The following is a 22,895-nucleotide window of genomic DNA, read 5'->3' on the forward strand; positions in this document are numbered from 1 at the left end:
CCATTCAAAGTAAAGTAAATATGTTTGCAGAGTCTTACCAGTGCCTTTATGTGGTGTCCCCACAGGCAGAGTGCAAATCTCCCCTCCTAGATCATATGTGAGACAGGCCTTGGCACAGATCAATCGAAGAAATCTCCAACACCATCTCCACCTTAGCAGCCTCTAAAACACCTGGTCCAGAGAAATTCCCTTCCAAATGGTATTGCAAATATAGGGATTTTGTCTCTCTGCACCTACTAGCCCTGTACACTGAGATAGCCAATGCTGGGCACTTAGCGCAGGAACTGGATATGGCCACCATTCTGGGTTTTCCAAAGTCAATCCCCCCCATCTAACCACTGTGTGGCAGATTGACCTATCTTGCTTATTAATAGTGAGATAAAGATTTTCACCATTGTTCTGGCTGCATGTCTTACGACAGTCCTCGGTACCCTTACACATTTCAAACAATTTAGCTTTCTGCCAGTTAGGAGTACGAGGCACTGGTTTAGATGTCTTAATGTTGCTCTGGCACTCCAACACCTTCTGTACCCCTCCCTATCATTTCTATTGATAAACTTTGAGAAGGCATTTGATACTGTAGACTGGACTTACCTGGCACAGGTTCTTCAAAGTGCAGGACTGGGACATCGCTTCTGCAATTACGTCAAATTACTCTACTCCAATCCAGTCACTCAAGTGAAGATAAATGGTGTGGTCTCTGACCCATTCCCCATTTGGGTAATTTGGTTGCCCCATGTCTCCTCTTCTTTTTGCTCTTGTCATTGAGCTCCTTGCATGACCTATAGGCAGTGATGTACAGGTGCGGGCCTGGGAGTGGGACACAGGACACGAAATCATAGCACACTGTATGCGGACAATGTCCTTTTGTTCCTATCAGACCTGAAGAGATGGACCTGTGATGCCTTTGTTGCCTTCAATTATTTGCAGAGGCTCTTGGTCTACTTATGAATCGCACAAAGTCGATCTTGGTTCCTCTCCATCCTACTCGGGACTGTGTTACCTGGCAAGATAACATACCAATGCAAAGGCTGAGCTTTTGATTTCTGGGTATCCAAGTGGCACTCCACCATGATCTGGATTGCAACCTCAACTTCACGCCACTTCTCCGTAAGGTGAAGGTAGACTTGGAAAGATGGCTAGCTCTCCTACTCAACGTGATCGGGCGTATTGCTCTTTTCAGGAACTCCAGATTGCAAATACTCTGTTGCACACTCAGTTTCATAAATACCACCAACTGAAGTACATATTGAAGTCACACATCTCAAAACACAACCACAGCCTGAACTGCTGGACAGAATTGTACCAAAGTTGGCAGAAAGCCAGATCCTGGTCCGGAAATCGTGCTTTTTGTGATTTGGTGTAAATCTGTTCAGTAGTTTTGGAGTTATTAAGGGGAAAATAATGTGTATATGTAGGGACACAGAGCCTCCACAGATCTGACAGTCGCCTTTGTGACATCTGATTGGCTGCAAATGCTTCAACCAGGAAGTGTTGGCAGCTGTTCTGGGACTTGGAATCAGTCAAGCCCCAAACAAAAGTAAAAATAAAGAAAAGGTAGCAGGGTATGAATACTTTGACCCCTAGCTCTGGTTGCTGGGGTCCCCAAGGGACTGTGCCAGGGCAAAAAAAAATTTAAAAAGTGCTGCAAATTCATGGAGATCCATGAATTTGCTGCAATTTTGTTTGAAAGAAGTAGCGCAGTCACTCGTGTTTCTTAAAAAGTCAGCCCCCGGGTGTACCAGGTCCTGGGGGCATATTTAAATTTAAATAATTGGAAGGGGGTGCATGCAGCAACCCATCTTCAAGGCTAGTTTGAGCCCAAGGCTCCCCTTCACCTCCCCCCAGGTCATTTTTGGCCCTGGGGTCTACCTCCTTTCTGGATCTACGCCTAAGGAACAAAGGCCCCCTTCCTGGAGCCACTAATGGCCATGGAGACCACCACCCCTCCCAGGCTTGGCTTCAGCTATCTGCTCAGGTGGCCAATGTCGGAAGATAGCAGGTAAACAGCAGGTAAACAGTAACTTCTCTCCCAGTAAGCAAGAGGAGGAAAACTGCTCCTGCTTGCTGGAAGTGGAGTTTTCATTTGCTTTACAGTGGGCAGGGAAACAGATGAAAGGAAGGCCATTCATGGCATGGGGTTGAATGTTTACAGGGGTTGTCCCCAGGGCTTGGCAACAGGCAAGGCCCTGTAGCCAACCCCCACTGCACACGGCAAATGTGCATGGTTCGGGTTAGATGCATGTAGGAGGTGGCCAGGCCCTGTGGCCAACCCCCGTAGGCCCTATGAACATAGTCACTAAATAATATTAAAATGATTATAAGCGATATGGTGATGGTTGAGTGGCATTGCATGCAGGAAGGCAACAGGATCAAAAAAGTGGTATTTTTTGAAATAGTAACTTACAATCCAACTTTATAAGTGAAGATGATTTTAAAGCAAATTGCCTAAACTGAAGAGATCTCTTACAAATGCAATAACATATTCATGTGTTAGTCTATTGGGAGTCATAGACTAACCACAGTGAAAAAAGAAGAGTTTTTCACTGACAGACCGTTTGAAACTTAAACACACATAGGGGGTCATTCTGACCCTGGCGGGCGGCGGGAGCCGCCCGCCTGGAGGGAACCTCCGAATGACCGCACCGCGGTCAAAAGACTGTGGCGGCCATTCTGGCTTTCCCGCTGGGCCGGCGGGTGACCGCCAGAAGGCCGCCCGACAGCCCAGCGGGAAACCCCCTTCAACAATGAAGCCGGCTCCGAATGGAGCCGGCGGAGTTGTAGGGGTGCGACGGGTGCAGTGGCACCCGTCGCGATTTTCAGTGTCTGCAAAGCAGACACTGAAAATCTTCATGGGGCCCTGTTAGGGGGGCCCTGCACTGCCCATGCCAATGGCATGGGCAGTGCAGGGGCCCCCAGGGGCCCCACGACACCCGTTCCCGGCAGCCTGGTTCTGGCGGTGAAAACCGCCAGAAACAGGCTGGCGGGAATGGGGTCGGAATCCCCATGGCCGCGCTGCAAGCAGCGCCGCCATGGAGGATTCCCTGGGCCAGGGGTAAACCGGCGGGAAACCGCCGGTTGCCCTTTTCTGACCGCGGCTTTACCGCCGCGGTCAGAATTGCCCATGAAGCACCGCCAGCCTGTTGGTGGTGCTTCCGCGGTCCTCTGCCCTGGCGGTTTCAAACCGCCAGGGTCAGAATGAGGGCCATACTCTACTTTAAAATACCATTCACCCTGTTTTTAGGGCCTACCTTACGGGTGACTAATAATATTAAAAATGAAGGTTTAGGCCTGGCAAGAGGTTTATTTTGGCAGGTAAAAATGGGTACTTTAGTGTGTGGCAAAATGAGTGCTACAGACCACTATTAACATCTAATTTAAAGACCCGGGGTACATGCACTACCATAAAGTTAGGGACTCATAAGTAAAATAAATGTACTGGTAAGGTGTAGGCCAATTTTACCATGTTTTCAAGGTAGGGTGCGAGCACCTCACGACTGGTTAGCAGTCCTAAAAATCAACAAAATAGGTTCAGTAAACAAAGGCAAAAATCTGGGGTGACCTGGCAGAAAGGTCCAGGTCCAACACATGTACATATACAATTTAAGAAGCATGTTAGACAAAATGGCTGAACAGAATTACACAACATTTGTCAGAAAGCTAGATTTGTATGTAGAAAGAGCATTTTGTGATTTGGAGTAAATATGTTCAACTATTTTAGAGAAATTAAGGTTTAAATATTAGTGGCAGTTGGACTGTTTGTCCTGCGGGAGTACCTTAGTACTCCTGTGGTACTGTAAATTAAAAAAATAGAGTGATCTGATTGACCAGGAGGACTTTTTTCCTGCCTTCCAGCACAAAGGAATATAATTGGCTGGCCCCATCATCACTATAAATGTTGCCATCACCATTACAGGACACAAGGACTCAGTTTGAGTACCCAAATGTGGTGTTTGTCACAAGAGTGGGTCTCTGAAGGGGTTAGAAAAAGGGCCTGGACACAGACCAGGTGCTGCATCCCACCTTCTACTATGCACAGTCAAAAGTTATGCTCAGTGAGGTAGTTGGGTGAACATGATCAAACAAATCCTGACATTCAATGGAAATAATAAAGATTAAAGTGATGTTATAGTTAGGTATGGTAATAAAATTTTACTTCATATTAAATAATGTCTACATACGAAATAAAAAATACTACGGCCCATCAAAATGTGCTTAAGCTTATTTTTCATAAAGACTGCCATCTCAGAGTGTGAAATGAAGGCAGAAGACAATGAATCCCACCTTCCTTTATCAATCATTAAGGGGGGAATTTGCATCAAAATTTTGGTCCAACTTTAATTCCAGCACATGTTCAATGAAGTATTCCTGCATAATGTCCACATACTTTTGACTGCTTTTTCTATGGTCTCACTGCACCACAGCTAAATACAAGGAAGATGAATAGAAATATTTCCTCCTACTTTCAGCAAGAAAACCACATCTTTCATGACTTTAATCATTATGGCTGGGTTTTATTTATCCTTTGGTCTTCCACCCATCATAAGGCTGGTGTTTTAACTGTGTCTGGCCTGCAACATTTAGTTTTTGTCTTTTTCTCTCTTTCCCCAAACTGGTTACCATCTTGACAGAATCAATTGTTTTTTAAAAAAGTGGTGTAGGATAGCAAGGGGAGCCAATGGAGTTCCGTCATGATTGGGAGTGATAATGTCATATTTCCTTCAGGCCCTTTGTGAAGCATTCTGCGGCAAATACAATCCCCTTTAGATGGGTCATCATGGATTCTTTGAGGCTGTGCAGCAGGGCTCGTCCACCGTACAGCTGCAAGAGTATGAGGGCTTAAACAACAGTTCTGAAGTTGATTTCTGAGACAAATGGTTTAACTTTCTTTAGTAGAGGCAGCTAGTACTGAACCATTTTGAATTTTTTGACAATGTGTTTGAAACGTAAGGTATAGCGCAGAGGGACTTGTTGAGGGATTTAATTTTGAAAATCTGCTGCTGCATCTTCTGTATTTTTTTAAGAATAGTTGGTGGCATTGCCCTGGCCTACATAGTGTGGCATAGGAGAATGAGACAAAGAGAAGCTGCATTGCTTGATTGTTTTAAAGAGTGTTCTGCCTTCTATTGGTAACAATAAAATTCAAGTCCTAGATGCATTTTGTTTTGAGATTTTCTTGGAAGATCTGCCAAGCATTTAGGCTTATCCACTTTGCTCCCATTCTCAGAAAATTATGGCCAGTGATTTAAAACCCACTAGTCTGAAAAGTGCAGTAGGCATTTGGGTATACCTACTCCCTTCTCTTGCTCAGTGATAATAAGGCTAGTGAAATTTAGTTCCTCAGATTAAAACGTAGTAGAGGCATTCGGAAATATACACTCCTCTTCATTGCTCAGTACAATTAGGACCAGTGATCTAAACCCCACATCTTTAAAATGTTTTGTTTTTCAATTGTAAAGCTGTGTCTTTTTGGGGTTTTATCAGGGTTTTAGGAAATGTCTGCACATCTCGAATGAAACAAAGAGATAAGAAGAGGAGCTCTATATGATTGCTTCACCGTAAGAGAAGGAGAAGTCTTTCAATCGTGTGTGCTCTTAAACTTTGGGACTTTCTGTGTGGTGGGTTTTGAAACAAACCTCACATGATAAGTCATACCATAAGAAGCACATTTATTGTAGAAGGACCTTGGGCTGGTAGTATGAATAGCTTTACAAGCAGGGCATGCCTTAAAAGGGGGTCTGCTAATATAGAGAGCCAGTGGATGTTGACTAACTGAGGCTAACAGAGTCAAACCTTTCTGAAAAGACAGCAAGCTGCCATGTTTTGTGCTATTTGTAACTACTTATGATAGACTTACGTAAACCTAGCTATAAAACATTTCCAAAGTCTAATCTGGAGGAAATGGTGGCTTGAATAACAAGTTACTGTTGATCCTTAATCAAATCTTGCTAAGTGTCTTTAGAATGCTGTCCAAACCTATACGCTTTGTCAATTATTGGTGATAGTGTTTTGGTTTTGCCTTTTTCATCAGAGTTGTTTATAGCTAGTGGCTACTTTCTTCATTTCTTGCTAGCATAAGTAGAACAAAGCATGATAATCACTTGGAAATGTGTTTCCATTAAATGTTCAATTAAATGACATGAATAGCACTGTCTTGAATCCTAATGACATGCTCACCCAAACATATGACCCAATGAGACACACTACCTGGATGCTCATGAGATGCTCATGAGACACACACAGTCATTACTCGCTGTGCTATCTCTCTCATCCCTCTGTTTGTAGGTGACGGAGGAATCAATCATGTTTGAAGCAGCAACTCAAAAATACACACACAGTTGAGCATACAGAGCACTTTGGCCTTCTGGTGTAATTTTCAGCAGCCTCCAAACAGCCTCTGGTGCCCTCACTACTGGGATCCTTTCTACAAAGACCAAAATGTGATGGCTAAAATGCTTCAAATAATATCAGCCATTGATTTTAGGGCAAGGCCAATAGTGTTTTGCATATGGTTGTTTTCTATCTGTAATGGTATGAGCTAAACATATTAGAATGGAATGCACCAACATTTTTCACCAACAGTTCAGATTAATTTAAGCATTTTCATAGCTCACTTTCTGTTGCCTGAGCTCCACACTTACAATGTCATAGGATCTAAGCTGCATCCATCTGGTGAAGTTCAGCTAGACAGACACTGGGATTGCTTGTGTTCCAGCTGCAAAGTTACGCTCCCTTTGGGGCAGGGCAAAAGGAAATTAACTTAGGGCTGACCCCTGCTTATAATGTCAGAAACAAGCCATATGGGTTGGGCGTCAACTAGAGTGATAACTATTCGTTTAGATTATTTTAAGCAGTTTCATCCATTCCTTTTTAGGTCTCACATGAGGCAGCGCATACAATGCTGTTTTAAAAACATTTTGACAGCTTATAGGAGGCTTAAAACATGCCCATTGCTTACCATTGGTTGACCATCATCACTCTTATTTGCAGGCTCTTGTTCGTTTGGCACATTGCACCTTTACTTCCTCTTCATGTGTTTCTCCATGTGCTGGAGCATGGCTCAAATACTGCTTCCTTTCTTTGTGACTGTCCTTCCACTGCTCACGCTTTTTGGCACTACCTACTTATTTTTCTACTTGCAGCTCTCACTAAGAGTGCATACGTTTTCAGGCTGTATCCTTTCCTCCACTGTCCCACTCCATGTTGTAGCTTGCCCTCTTCCCCTCCCACTTCCTCCTCCTGTGTTATTGCCCTTTTGTAGTGGCTTGCCCTTCCCCTCCCACTCCCCTCCCTCCTCAAGCATTGTTGCTTGACCTGTTCTCTCTTCCAACTCCCTCCATCATTGCTTGCCCCACCCCCTGTCCCATTGTTGTTTGTCCAGTCTCCCTTTATCATCTTGCATTGTTGCTCTGTCATCATTGCTTGGCACATTTCCTCTCCTGCTTCCCATTGTTACTAACCCATACCCCTGCTTGCCCTACTCCACACACCCTCCCAACCCATTGTTGCTTGCACCTTCCCCAGGCTCTCCCACCAGAAAAAGAATGCATCAAAGAGTGCCCTCCCTGCACCCACGCCTGTGTACTGGCCAGACGCAAGGTGAGGCAGTGAGTCTGGGGCTGTGTGGAATGGGCAGCAACTTGCCCCGTAAAAGGGAGTGAAGAGCTCCAGTACACACTGGATGCCCTCAGCATCTGAGGCAAGCCGCATACGAACATAGTCAGTGACCCCCCCACCACATGAGAAGCAGCCCCTACCTTTTGTGGTGCCATTGGATTGAGGGTCCTGTAAAGGGGCGGTGTGTTGCAGCCTGCACAGGGCACCCTCACCAGCTCAAGGTGAGCTTCTCCGATGCATGATCCTGCTGTGATCTAAGCCCGCATGCTGCCATCTATCATGAAAAAGACAAGAGAAGTAGTTCACTGAAGCAGCCCGGCCAACCGACAAAGTATGAAGGTAACCACGGAGGTAGTGACCAGGAGGAAGCGGCCCCTACCACGTTTCTGGCAATCGTGGTACCTATCAGAAATGGGCCTGTCATTTCCCTGTGGCCATGCACAGGACAGGAAAGCACACTGGCGGCCGGCCACTGCCAGAGGGCGGCACGGCATTACACTAACAGTAAAATTGAGCCTCACCTGATTTTGAAAGTTTCAAGGCTGCATTATGAACTGTAAGCCCCTACCGCTGTCATAAACAGTGCCCACATGACAGCAACATGGCCCGCAGAGGGGAGGTGGCCTCATACTGCATCTCACCCTTGGCACCAGAGACCAGACAACATTGATGAGAGAGACGCAATGAGGCCTCTAAAGACTGCAGTGAGCTGAGTGTCAAGGGACCTACATGACAGGAACAGCATGAAGGTGCTTCACGCCTTCTTTCGGCTGTGCTTTGTTTAAAAAGAGACAAGGGGAGAACCTGTGAACCCCTGTACAATGAGACTGTGCGCTCATTCCCCCAGAGCATACAGAACCCATTGAGGTCTCACCAGAAGAGGAGCAGAGACATGTGTAACCCCTGCACAATGGAGAGAGACAACACACCAAGAAGAACATATGCAGAGCACGCTACCCCAGTGACAGTCAAGTGCAAGTGAGGGGATAGCAACACATGCCCCTAGCGGTAAATGACCACCATTAGACCCAGAGAACAGGAATGACAAGCGCCAGCAAAAAGGCCACCAATGGAGAAAGTGAGCCTGTCAAAAGTCTGCAGACTCTTCCATCTGACAATCGGACAGAACGGGCAGGAGCCCGAAAGAGAGAACGAGAGACACAGGACAAGATGCAATGCCAATTGGAAGAGGCTGCTCTAGTCGGCCACACTCCAGCACCAGATGGCCACCGTTGGTCTGACAGTGAGTATGTAACGAGAAGTGACTGACCCTACCAAGTACATCAGAACATAGGCAAGAGCAAGCGCTACAAAAGTGCAGACTCAAGGAGCAAGCGCTGTGCCCTCGAGTGGAGACAGGAAGAAGGGAACGGTGACCCTCCAGTCAGGGAGCAGACCACCAAGAAGATCCTGGAAGGGACCAGACCTGCGAGAGGTCTGCGAGAAGAAGAAATCAAGTCCTAGAGACAGGAGTAAGGCCACGAGAGGTCAATGTGACATAACATGCGACCTGTGGGGCAACACCACATCAAGAAGGGAAACGGAGAGGAGAGGAGAGAGAAATGTGGCATGACACCATGTCGTGAAGGATCGAAGAAAAGAGGTGTATAACAGACTTGTCACACAGAAGATCAGGAACTTTGCAGGCGCGCAAGAGAAACGGGAGAAGAGCGATAGGGCTGAGGACTTGTGCCAGCATCCAAGAGGGCATCCAGCAACACAAGCCAGCCACTGGGATGAACAGACATCACAGGAGACAGTTCCACGGGTGGACCAGCCGCCAGCATGCGCAAACTGCGTGCAGGCCTCATGCTTCTCAGTGTGACTGTTTTGCCACCTGTTGCCGGCTGCTTGACATAGATGGCATCCCTGTTGCCAACTGCACATGCCAAGCAAGAACCACACGTGGTCACGAAGTACCTCAAGTCAACCCTTCTCCAAGAAAAACACCACCACCTGTTAATCTAAACAAATAGATGGTAAGATCATCAACAGTACCAGGTGCATCACCCAAAACACCTAAGGAGCACTGCACCAGCAGAGTGGAGCCAATGTCAGCAAAAAGACCAGAGGTTGACAAGGCATCCCTATGTGCATGAGAGGTGGACCACCCAGAAACCTGCTGTGAGCTCCCGTGAACCTGAGACTGCCGAAGACAGCGTACTCGACCATTGGACCCTCCACCCTTGGGGTTGCACGAGGCTTGGACGTGGCTCTGTTCGGCAGTGAAACCCATGGTGTGGCCTACAATAGGCCTGCACAGTCCACACAGTCCTGTGGCAATCCAGGGCAAGGGCCTCAAGGGAATACCAGTGAGAGGGGAATCCCGACCAGAGAGATGCGTCAGAGGCTGCTCCACAACAGGCATCAGGAAGCACTGAGGTCGTGGACAGAGCTGGTCAGCCAAAGACTGTCCGACAAAGGTTAGTGTGCCTGACTCCTGATGGCCAGAGTACACAGACACTGACACAACCACCCTTTGTGGCTTCATGAGCAGCTTGGATGTGGTTGTGTTGGCTGTTCCTCAGCGACTCCTTTGCCTCGCCTGCGATAGGCCCTGCACTGTCCACACAGTTCACACTGTCCTGTGATGGAGTCCAGGCACGAAAGGGAAACCTAAAGCTGCTCTATCTGCGGACATTAGGAAGCACCAAGGTCTTCAAGGACAACGCCTTTTTCATCCAGGTCATCTTCAGTCTTTGGAGGTTTGCTATCCCTGGATCCTGAATGCCTTTCAAGAGATCCTTGCAGCAGACTCCCCTCTGCTCCTGATGCATCCACATTGAACTTTGCACATAGACTTCACCACTGCTCAGGATGCGACATCCTAGAGGACTTTTCAAGAAGATTCCAACACTGTGAGACCGGGTGGGACAGGACCTACAGTGCCTGAGTGCAGTGTAACATCATGGAAGGAGATTGAGGGATCTGGACTTCGTCAACACTGCCATTTGTGCCCAGAGTAGCCTGGTTAAACTACAAAGGCGTGCCGTGATGCCGAGTGCCCCAACTGCACTGGTCCACGCATCATGTCCGATGGACCACCTGAAGAGGCTCAGTGGTGTTTATTTTACTGCTTATTTCTCTCCCACAGGTTGGACTTGTCTCTTTGAGGTAAAGTGTGGGAGGGATGTACAGTCCAGATGGACTCATTCTAGTGTTGCCAGATGATGTGCTTCCACCAGCCACTCCTCGAGGGCTGTTTTCACACTCACGCCACACCCATCCATCACAGGTGTCACTGGTCAGATGACACTGCAAATAAAAGGGTCCGGCGTACGTGCCCGAGGCCAGTTGCTGCAACTACAATGTTGTGTCCTTTTTATCATTTCAAGTAGCATGAGGGCCTGGGGCTCCAAATAGTACACAGCATTGTTTTTCATACCTATCCCTGGAGTTGAGGTGGATTTTTATGAGCATTACATTTAGGCCTTCATTCATGCCCTTTTATGTACAGTTTTCCTTCAATGGATATTTCACATGAACTCCTAACTGGTCTTCGTACTCACGTGCTTGATCCACACTTCTAATAGCGGCGGCTCCTCCATTAGGGCGGAGGAGCGTCACCTCCCCGCCCCCCACGCCAGCAGCAGCAGCTGCAAACCTTTTACCAAAAAACAATAATAAATTGTGTTTATTATCATTTTTCAGTAAAAGGGGCGGGACCACAGGTTTTGAAGAGCACTGAGGGAGAGTGCACAGCTAATCTTGACGCTGCTTTGAGCAGCGCCAAAATTGGCTGCAAGGCAGGCTGGGAGCCTGTTCCTGAGAGGAGCGGATGGAGTGGTGCTGTGGTGATGGAGGTAAATGTTTTTTTAAATTATTTTTTATTTAATTTTTATTCCCCACACGCCACCCCGGCCCTTCTTCTTGCCACAACTGACTTCTAATCGACTTCAGTGCTGGGAGGAGCACTCAAATGCAGCTGTCTCATGCCCAGCCCCTGCTGTCTGTCAGTGGCATAACGTACCTTGAAGGGACCCCTCTGCAAAGTACCAGGAGGGGTTTCCCTCCCCCCTCCCTGGACTCAGTCAAGGGCCTGCTGCCCGCGAACAGTGTTCAGTGATGAGGGGGGTCCCCTGGAGCTCGGGGCCCCTCGCAGCTACGGACCTTTGTTATGCCACTGCTCTCCGTTGTAGGGGGTGTGAGGCAAGAGCTTTAATGGGGATTCCCCTTCTTGGTCACAACAGAAGTGAAGCATGGAAGGGAGGATTCCTCTCCTCCTTGCTGCCAAGACCTATGGACTGGGTCTTCCCCTTCAGCAGCCTTGTTGCTCTTATCTGCGCTATGACCAGAGGCCTGGGACGAAGGGAATCCTTTCTCGCTATAAGCTGGGAGTGCTCTTATACTCACATACGCTCCAGCCAGAGCCCTTTTATCCCTTTCACGACTGGAACATGCGTCGTTTTAGGCAACTACTTGTTATTCATGCGTTTCCCACTTGTTATCAAAATGTCTTTCTACATAAAGAGGAGAAATTGAATATATTCCTCATTGCCACTGACATACTTGTTTTTGGTTGAAATTCATTGTCTGAAGCAAGGGTGGAGAGATAAAAGCTGAGCAGCTGAAAAACGTCACCTGAGCTGAATTGATGAAACAATATACTCTATTACATAAATCATAAGTAGTCCTGTTTCAAAAGAAAAAAAGAACAAATTAATCTAAGGGTCAGCTGGCGATACATAAAACTCCTGATTTCCCTACCAGAACAGATGCCCCCACCTCCGAACCCCAGCCCGTGTTGACATATGGCAGTAAGATGTTATTTAGCTCTAAACTTCTTTTGTTTAAACCTGACATTGCCGTTTTTGGACCTGGGCACCACACATCTGCAGGCCAGCGGAAATACCAAAATCTTGCATGCCTCTTTGATTGTTACATTTAACATATCATGTGTGCTACCAGCTCAGCTGCTGCAAAGCATTAAAGCCAGTTACTCTAAGACTATAAAATACTTTGGAAATACTATAGACAAGGATTATCGAAGATGAGTATTCCATATGGCTTGAGAAGAGAATGATAAACGCGGGCAGCCTGCTTCACTGAACATGATATATTGGTTTCATGTGCAGATCTGGAATTCTGAAGCCTGCTCATCTGACAGGAGAATTGTGCTTTTGTGAAGGGAAATACAGACAGGGAGAGTGAATGTATTAAACGCTAGAGTGTCGAGCAAAATGGGTCAAACTCACCTATGATCTGAAAAAGAGATATTGTTTCTGTGCGCCCAAATATTTTAATTGCCACGGACACTCAGAATATTTTTTTAAAGATTAAAACCACTGTTAACAGTAGAAATAGGACAAAGGCACCTAGCTCAAACGGTGAAATCGCACACTGCCTAAATGCCTAAATTGAGAGAAAGACTACAAATAGCAATGGTAACTAAATAAAAAGTGTACATACAGACACCCTCTCAATTGAAATAATTAGTAAAGGGACATAGAGGGATGGGCTGCGTCTGCATCATGGCAAGGCTGAATTTTTCTCATGAGCAGAGGTGTAGACAGTGAAGAAAACAAACATGGAGATACAAATGAACAAAAGACTGAAAGCTTTATTGTTTTATTAAATATTGTTGAACTTATTTGTGAGGCTCCTTTCCCGCTTGTATTTACTCGGTATGACCTATGACACAAGAGGATAACTGTTGTTTAGTGGGTGAACCTAAGGGTAGACTATCTTATATTACCCCAGCCACTGTTTCATACATTAAAATATAGCACCAGAGCATCTTACATGTCCAATATCACAATAAGTAGGAAACAGAGAGTTCTTCTGGGCAAGATAGATAAGTCATGCATTACTATACTATTAATGAGTCAAAAATAAACAATATAGTCTGGCCCCTAGCCTTCACAACATTATACATTACGATATTCGTGTTTAAAGAGTGCTAATTACCAATGCTATGCCACAGTGAAATCAGTGTTCAGCTTCAAAGTAGTTTATGAACATTATGTAAATTGTGTTGATTTGCAAAAGATCTTTGTAGTGTCTCACGTGTGCCGGGTGATCATTTGCTAATTGTTCTGCTGGAATAAAATCTTCTCGATCGATGGATCACTTTAAAGACATAATTAGGATGCAATTCTGTGTGATGAGAGTGTGGTAGGATTATGGTAGATTTATCTGAGTAATTCTATTGTGAATGCTGGTGTGGTGCATAACAGTACTGTTGGGTTGGCAGCGCCTTCCCTACAAAATAACTTTGGAGACATATTGGGCAAATTAGAGAGTAAGGGTTGTGTCTAGTGTGCTATGTCTGAAGGTGTCTGTAGAATAATCGGGCGTGATGATGTTGTTGAATGGACCAGGTTGTTTGAAATCTTGTTGACATACAGATTATGGGATATTAGATGTTGAGGTGTGTGAAAAGGATGTGCTTTTTTGGATGGTATTTCATGCGAGTGGACTACGATAATGTTGAGCATTGTTTCCAGAGTAGTGAGAAGGCTATTCACCAAAGCAGGAAGCATGATACGCAAAACAGCGTGCAGCATTACAGTTTTTTTAATAATTATTTTAAAATCATCATTAGTACTCCATGTCATGGACAAATGTGATTCATGCCTAATTGGATAGCAAGGAGACACATAATCTGCCACTGATGCAATCATTCAAAGACTACTATCAACACTTTAATACTGTATGGCCTTCCAAGACACAGTTAGAAGCTTCATGACCAACAGATCCCACAAGGTGACTATTTGAGATCGTACTTCCACCACCACCAACATGGTATGAGTTGTTACACAGAATTAATTCCTAGTGCCAATATTATTCAATTTTTACATAGAAATATTAAGTTGCATGCTACATAACTCAGGTGCACTCCTACAGCAATAAGCTGAAGAATCTTCTCTTTACCCAGGTCCGGCTGGCCCATATGGTAATCAGGCAGTGTCCTTTTGGCTGTTCTGGCAGATGAATGAGTTGGCTGCGTTTTTAGTTGATTGTGGGCCTATTTTATAATCTGGTGGGCCGGTGTTTACTGGTGATATCCCTGATCATAAAACAAACATTGCAATCCATTTAGTTGTCATTACCTTGCCAAACAACTATACAGCATGTATTCACCAGTTGAAAACCTTCTAAATTTGCAAACATGAGGCACTCTTTTAGCTTTTTTATTCAAAAACAGGGGCCACTTTGATTTTGGTGCCTGGGCCTATTTCCTGTCTTATTCCGACCCTGTCTTTACCTAAGAAACTCAAAGATTGACAAAAATACCATATGAAGAAACTGCTTATCCCAAATAGAAATGTTGATTAGAGAGAACTCCCTTCTTCTAAACCCCCTAAAATGTAATATCTTTCCTCTCAACATTTCCCAAACGTAAATCTGATCCACATCTTTAGAATTACTTAGAAATGGAGTGATTTCCACCAGCAGGAATCTCATCTGCTAAATCCTTAAGTTTCACATTGTTCCTTACCTCAACAAGATGATGAAATCAACTATGTTTTGCGTCCACACTCTGAAGGAAAGATAAGTCCCCAGGTCATCAAAACAGTCATTTCACTGACTAGTCAGCTTTAGAAATCACTTTTATACCACCGCTCCTTAACCCCAATTAATCAACTCAAAGCTGTAGCATGCTCAGCTTATGTGTTTGTTCACTATGCAAGCAGAAGTGAGCCACGCACAGTTTTCTCCTCAATATGTTTACTGCAAATACTACATTGAAAGGATAAATGATGGTATCAAAGATGTCATGAGTGTTGTAATATGTGGGGTAATTAGCAGTGCATGGTGTGGGCATGAGTTAGAGTTACCTTAGGGCAGGAGTTACAGTTACTTGAAATAACTGACTATAACAGCTGAATGTCTGTGGTTTTGTATGTTTGAATTGTGAACCTAAGTATAACTTCCCTGCAACCTTTGTTTTTTTCAGTGAATTTCTATGTTTTTTTGTAAGCTCTATTTCCTTGGCCGTGAATGGCAGGGGTTGGCCGCAAGGCCTAGCCTGTGGCCAGACCCCACGACCTACCCCACGGCACTCATGAAGTGCTTCTTTGTTTGGTGGAAATGTGATCATATTCCTGTACATCAAGATTACGCGTCAGGGGAAAACGTGCTGTGGGGTGCTTTTACTAAGCTGTCCATATTCCTGGGAAAATGGGGGGAACACATTGCATATCACTAATGTATATTGGGCGGGGCCAAAGGACAGGGCTTCTATGCCATTTTTTGCACTTTTGGTTTTAGCAGCAGATAACAAGAAAGAACCCACTCGCCACAGTCACTACATGAGATATTGCACTTGAAAAAGGCAAGGATGCAAACACCTCCATCAAGGATTGTTGATAGCTTTTCAAGGTGGAAATGCAGTGAAAACACACTTACCATACCTTCACCATGTGCAAGAAATATGGATGCTTAGGACTTCACAGAAGTGAAGCTTCAATTTGGGTGCCTACTCTGTTTATATCTGTAAGTGCTTTCCGTAAAGGTTTAATTTCTGTGAAATGCGCATTGTGCCAGAATGAGTCCTGCCATGCGCATCTATCTAATTTACATATGCATGGCAGGACTCTTTTAAAAAAAAAATGCTGGGAGCTTCAAAGCCCCCCCAGGTCCTAGCTGGCTCCTCAACTCCTGCGGGAGCCAGCAATTACTCCCACACACAGGGAGCTGCTGTAAATGTAGTTCTTTTTGTGTGGGAGCAATATTTTCATCTCCTTCCCCGCCCGCATGTCTGTGGGCATGGAAAGAGATGAAAATTCCACTTTCAGGAACCGGGAGCATTTTGACAGCTCCCGGTGCTGGAAGCAGAGTGTTTCCTTTTGCTTGGCAGGAGTTGTCACAGCTCCCACCAAGCAAGGCCCGACCAAGCAAAAGCAAACATCTATCTCCCGAGCTTGGGCACCTCTGGAGACAGCAGGAGCTGCCACGTGGAGGTGGTGGTCCCAAGGGCCGCATTCGGCCCTCTCCTTTTTAAAAAGTAAATTGACCCCTGGCTGGTGGTCAATGGGGCCCAGGGGGTTCTTGCAGCCCCCCTAAATAATTATTTATTTATAGCCCCAGGGAGGTGGTGTCTCCAGGGATTCCGTGCACCCCCCAAGATCATTTTTTATTTATAGCTCAGGGAGGTGATGTTCCCCAGGGCCTGGGGGTTCCCCCCTTTATATAAGCATTATCCCTGGGGAGGTGATGTCTTCGGGACATTATTAAGCCCTTGGAGGAGGGCCCTTGCACCCCCCCTTTTTTTATTAAATAAACCCGCATTCCCCATGGGACCTGGCCCACCCATGAAGGGTTCCCTGGGGGACCCCAGTACCAAGTCTAGGGGTTAGGGTATTCATATCCTGCACCTTTTCTTTTTATTACTGTTTTTAGGGACTCGACTGAAGCCGAGTCCCAGTTGAATTGTTTGCAACCAATCAGATCTCTGCACAAGGTCACGACTATACGCGAATTATTCGCACTTCTAGATAGACACATTTGGATTACCTTTAATAGCTCAAAAACTACTGAGAGATATACACAAAATGACAATAAGCGTACTTTCTTGACCAAATTTGGTGTAATTCCGTCCAGCTGTTCGGCCTCCACTATAATTAGCATGGGCTGACTCCTGGGAGGTGGCGGGGAGGAGACTGTATATGGTCCAGAAGGGGACCGTGCAGCCCTCCTCTCACTTTTAGTTAAATGGCTGGCCCGAGGGTGGTCCTCAGGGTACGAGGGTGGTCTGCGTGACCCCACTGCTAATTATTTCATTTTAGCCCCGGGGAGGTGGTGGTCCCTGGGGCTTCAAACAATCCCAGGAGGGGGGTCCACATGGGACCAGTGCTCTCCATGCCACTGGAGTCAAGCTAGCCTGGCTGATGAGGGGTGATACCCCGAAACTGGTCCCAGGATGCTTGCTTACAGATCACGGAGGACCTGGCTGGCAGTTCGGGGTGGACTGTTCCCATGGGGAGCAGGATCACAACTGATTTGCATATGGCTGGATCAAAACTGGGGTGGCATGGTGGGCAAAAAAAGATCGATTAAACCAAGATCTTTGTGATTGGGGTGAATGTTTACATTGATCAGCATTCCGTCCATCATCTGTCCTTTTTGCTTTAAACTCAAATAGAGCCTCAGATAGGATTTTATGTTCATTGGACCAGGTGGTAAGGCTGTCCAAAAGAACCCTACCTATAATTTTAACCTCCGTGTTGAGGAAGGAGATAGGATGATGACATACTGAGTCCATTCTATTCCTCTTTTTGAATTTGGGGACCATCATAGATTCCTGCCAACTTGTTTGAAGTGAGCTGCAGGCAGCAGCATCAATATGCTGTGCCACTATTTGAACCCACAAATTCATAGGTATTTATATAAATCCCCACGTATCCCATCAGGTCCAGGAGCCTTTCCTGCTGGGAGTGACAAAAATCGTTTTTCTGGCCTCTTCCCAAACAAAGACAATTCCTGAGGCTTCTTGACAACCGGGATCAAGCCTCCCCAACCCCCCCTCAATGTTTATGTTGCTCGAAATGCTCCTTCCAAATCTGTGGGTAATAGTTAAAGCTTGTTCTGATACCTGCTATATTGAAATAGAGGATGATCCATGACCCTGCCGAATACAGCACTATACCCAAGAGGCACAAGCCCCCAGGAAGTTATCCCACATCTCCTTTTTTAAATCCTTCTAACGTACAGTCTGGGCCAGGCGATAAAAGTCCCAAGCCGTCCTCACTTCTTACCTATTGCAAGGGAGTCTTTTCAGGGAATCCATTTGCACTCATTGTGCCTATGAAAATTTCCTTTCGAACCACCTATAAGGCGGGGCTGGAGACATGGCCCTTGACAATGTAAGGGCTGCCTTAATACACCCAGAAATGCTTGAGAAGGCTGTCAATATACAAATATTGATGGCTTCCTCGTTAAGATCGATTTGGAACTCTGGTTGACAAATAGAGAGTAAATGACAATGAAAATCAGCTGGTATGACATTGTCCCATTTGAGCCTTCCCCCTTATCTTTTAGATTGACTGATTCCTTATGTGGACTGGTGTCTTGTGCCATTGTGTGGCTCTAGCAAAAATTAGCAGAGAGAGGGTTATGATCACTGTGCATGTGCCGGGCCACATTAAAATTAATTAAGGAAGAAATTATACACGGCTGACACAAAAGTAATCAATAATGGAATCAGCTTCTGCCCCCTTATATGTTGTGGTCTGCCCTTCTCAATTAACATCCCCCTTGCCAAACAGATTAACTAAATTGTGATCTAGAATTAACATGTTGATCAGGTCACCATGTTCTGTATGTTTGAAATGTGCATCATCAGTACTAAAAACAACATCATCATGAGCACCATACAAATAACAATCCGTACAGGGGTGCAAGTTAAAATTTCCCATCAGCATCGGAACCACAAAAGTGGATGCACATTGTGTAAAATCATCTAAAAACCTAAGATCAGTGAAAACATCGGTTTCCTCGCTAGATGAGACTGAACTGTAAATATTTACGACCAAAATCCGGAGCATATTTGAAAAAAGCAAGGAAATGCCCAAGATGTAGGGTGAATTAGAAACAATCATGCCCATTTTACATGTTAGAGACAATTTTATGAATGGCACTAAGCCTCCTTTCGCTCTGCTATGGGTAGAGGGGACAGCATTTGAGGCAAACGTGATAAAACCATCTAGATGCAAAATCCCATATGTATCTCACGTCTATGTAAACTAATAATATCAAAGGAACGTAGCTGTTGGATCCACTCCTTATCTGCTAATTTCCCCTGGACCCCCTGAGATATTCCAGCTTAACATTTTTAAGGTGCTAGAAAATCTCATGTTGCTAGTGGTAGCAAGATTATCCAGTCCCAAAAAGAGTCAATCTTGAGTGTCTAGCCCACACAGAGGTTTGAAGCATTTACTCAAAAGTAAGCCAGACCCCTTACTCTGATGACAGAAACCACCCAAGTCCTCTTTCTGGCCGGGGTTAGGCCCTCCCTGCCTCACAGACCCTAATACAGTTGGCTTGTATAACGAAACCTGGGGGCAGCAAGATGATCTACTTCTTGAAGCAGAGCCCGAAAAGGCATTATTTACGATGTGACCAGCCCTCCAATCATTCTGAAAATATATGACTAAACAATAGCTCTCAAAGGTTTTTTTAGAATGGCTATGCCAGCCCAGTCTTCGCACCATGATAATTTAATCAAAAAGAAATCAGGCAAAATGTACCCTGCCAGACAGCCAATACGTAACTTTATTTTTGAGCTACTGGCAGCTCTCGCTTTCCTCACACTTGAGAGGTGGAATATTGGCTATAACCAGGACATAGGGAGTGAAGGCAGGGGGTAATTGAATAATGATATGAGCACGAAGTCCTCATAACAACATCAGGGGATTTGATCCGACCCTTCCCTAGCTGTCCCTGAGCTGCTAAGTGGGTGGTTTCAGGGATTAGATTCCTGCCATTGGGGTTGAGAGAGCGTAATTTATATCATCTATATTAACATGAAATGTTTATGAATTAATGTGTGACAATGCTACATAGAAACTATAATAGTAATTTTGCTTAGACGTGCACTTGAATTGTGACCTCGGGGAGTGGTCACCAATGTATACGTAGATTAATAATGATGATCAAAATTTTTATATTACGTTTAAATACGTTTGTACTACTGATTGCGTTATTGAATCTGTGCTGAAATCCTCATAGACCTTAAGTTAGCATGAGCCAAAGCTTAGCTGCTTGGCTCTCATATTAAATGCATTTTTCTATTTTGCAGTGTGCTGACTCACAAAGGGACATGACCCTGCGTGTTCTTTTTCTTCAAATTAGAAGACGAATGCAACCATGTTAGATCCGTTCTCAAGCATTCTTCAGTGTGTGCAGAGTAAATGTTAAAAGCAAATTGAAACAGTGTAGATTAATGTAATGTACAAGGTCATTCAAGCCGGTGAAGACAATGGAACTGCTGACCAAAAGATATGCAAAGAATTGCAGAAAGATGAAATCGTACCGGGCGTGCCACATCGGAAGACGTCAATTATGAAGACCAATCAAAGACTTGTCAAATAATATGGGGTGAAGAGTTGAGTTACCTAATGTATTTTCTGATAGGCTAAAGATAGTGGGGTATAACAAATGTCCTATAGAATTTTGGGGGAATGTACAATGGAAAAGGGATAAAAACCCATATCACGGGGAGTCATTTAGGTGGGTTAGGGAATGCTATTGATTTTATCCAGTAACTCTGTCACTCTGTTTGGTGACTTGTTGGTTTACTTAAAACCATCCTCGCCCTTAGAATTGTCCATTTACACTTTACCTCCTTATGAGGGAAGTGCCCTTTTTGCCCAGGAGCTGAGTTCTGACTGATGGCGATTTGACTGATGTCCTGAAGACGAAGACTGAACCTGTGCGCTGACCTAAACTTGGGAGGGTAATTATGACAATGCAATTGTGATTTGTCTGTTTGCTTTTCCTTTCTAGGTACCAACTGCTTACTTTGACAGAGACCTTAGTTAGATGTTTTCCAAATTAAGTGTTCTAAATTGTTTTGCATGAAGCCCAACATGTGAATGCTAATCAGAGGTTAGGACAGGTGTTCACCAAAACTGACGCAAATAGACAAACGACCAAGTCTATGCTTTGTTGAACTGACGCGTTATTGACACTCTGCTAAGCTTGATCTATGTTCACGCCGTGTTATGTTCTGATGTTTGTGATTCTTTCTTTAATGAAAGCCCTATCAAAGTTGCCATATCGTGACTATGCTATTATGCTTCTTGGTGTTGAGATTAACGCATTTGCTTTTAGACTGTAATTAATAGGGAATAAAATTCTACTAATTCGGTGTGGTTTTTCATGGCTGAAAGGTCATGGTAGCACCTTGATTTGATTAATGACTTTGACTAAAGTAAAATGTATTGTTGTGATAAATATTGATGACATTATTGACGTATTGATTGACATATTGATTAGCTATCTCGTCCTAAGGTGTCTCTCAACTGGGTCAAAAGATTCGTTGGCCTAAAACGAGTCCTGATGTGTAATAAAATATCATAAAGTGACGCGTTAACAGGGTCATAGTGCCCACACCCCTAGGGTCCTAATTGTGCCAAATAGGGTGAAAGGTTCTTGCCAACTGCATTAACAGAGAGAAAATCAACGCTCCTTCACCACCTACTTTGCTCACCTAACTGAGGAAGACAGAACATGCTAGACTGTTCTTTCAGTGGCCTACTCAAGGCACTGAATTGTAGAAGGTGTCAGGCTAGCTTTACTTAAGGTATTTGCCATCCACTCACCTAATTTTAACATGGCCTATTCAACATTAGAGATACGCAAAACCAGCACATCAAAGGGAGTGGATATTTGCCGTTTTAATTTCTGAAACAAGTCAAAATGGTGACAAGACTGCACTTGAGGCAGGATCCTGGGGCACATACCCCCCTCTCACTGCTCCTACCTATTTTGTTGCTAGCTTTAGCTTTGGGGGTATCCCAGGGTTTTGGTCTTAAGCATGGCCCTTTCCCGGTTTTCTCTGGCAGAATTCGGGGTGGAAACACAAACCAAGTCTTGGGGCTGGCTTTACAAATAAATATCAGTCCAGCATTATTTAGAAAAAGATAAAATAGACTTGCTGGTCCTTGGGCATTTTTCAGAAACACATATGAAATGTTATAAATTATCTTAGAGATGGGATTACGTATCATATTACCATACAAATTTGACAGAGCTGACTGAATTTAGAATTATTTATTGCTTTATGTACTGTTCTTTTATTGCAGTTCCCTTTTAGGCCAGGCCTTGCGCCCCATCCTTTGCAGTAGGCCAAGGCCTACACTGCAACTAAGCGCTGTCCCCATCCCGCTACATGAGGCCAATCCAGGGACACGTGTGCCCATTAGCCAAGTGCAGCAGTAGTGCACTAAATATTTTTTTCCCATTTTTTCACAGTATTCCCAAAATCTTATGCTGAATATGTGAATCATGATTCTTGGCCCCAAGATCCAGCATATGATTCTTAAATCCAGTGATACAATTAATTCTAATTTAACATTTTATGACAGGTGGTCCATGGGAGATAACTTCTAATCTTCAATTGCCCAGCAGTGTTCGTGTGACCACAGAGCTAGGTAGGAAACACCTATTTCTGGACCGTTCTCAACATATTCAGCCTTTTATTGTAAACACTTGATTATGAACAAATCACTAACCCACCAAGATAATCTACTCTGATATTAAGAGAACATTATAGGCTTGCCCTGTATAAAGTACCATGAGGAACAAAGGTTAAGTAGGTTTTGAAGAACTAG

Source organism: Pleurodeles waltl, chromosome 1_1, assembly GCF_031143425.1.
Source record: "Pleurodeles waltl isolate 20211129_DDA chromosome 1_1, aPleWal1.hap1.20221129, whole genome shotgun sequence".
Taxonomy (NCBI): Eukaryota; Metazoa; Chordata; class Amphibia; order Caudata; family Salamandridae; genus Pleurodeles; species Pleurodeles waltl.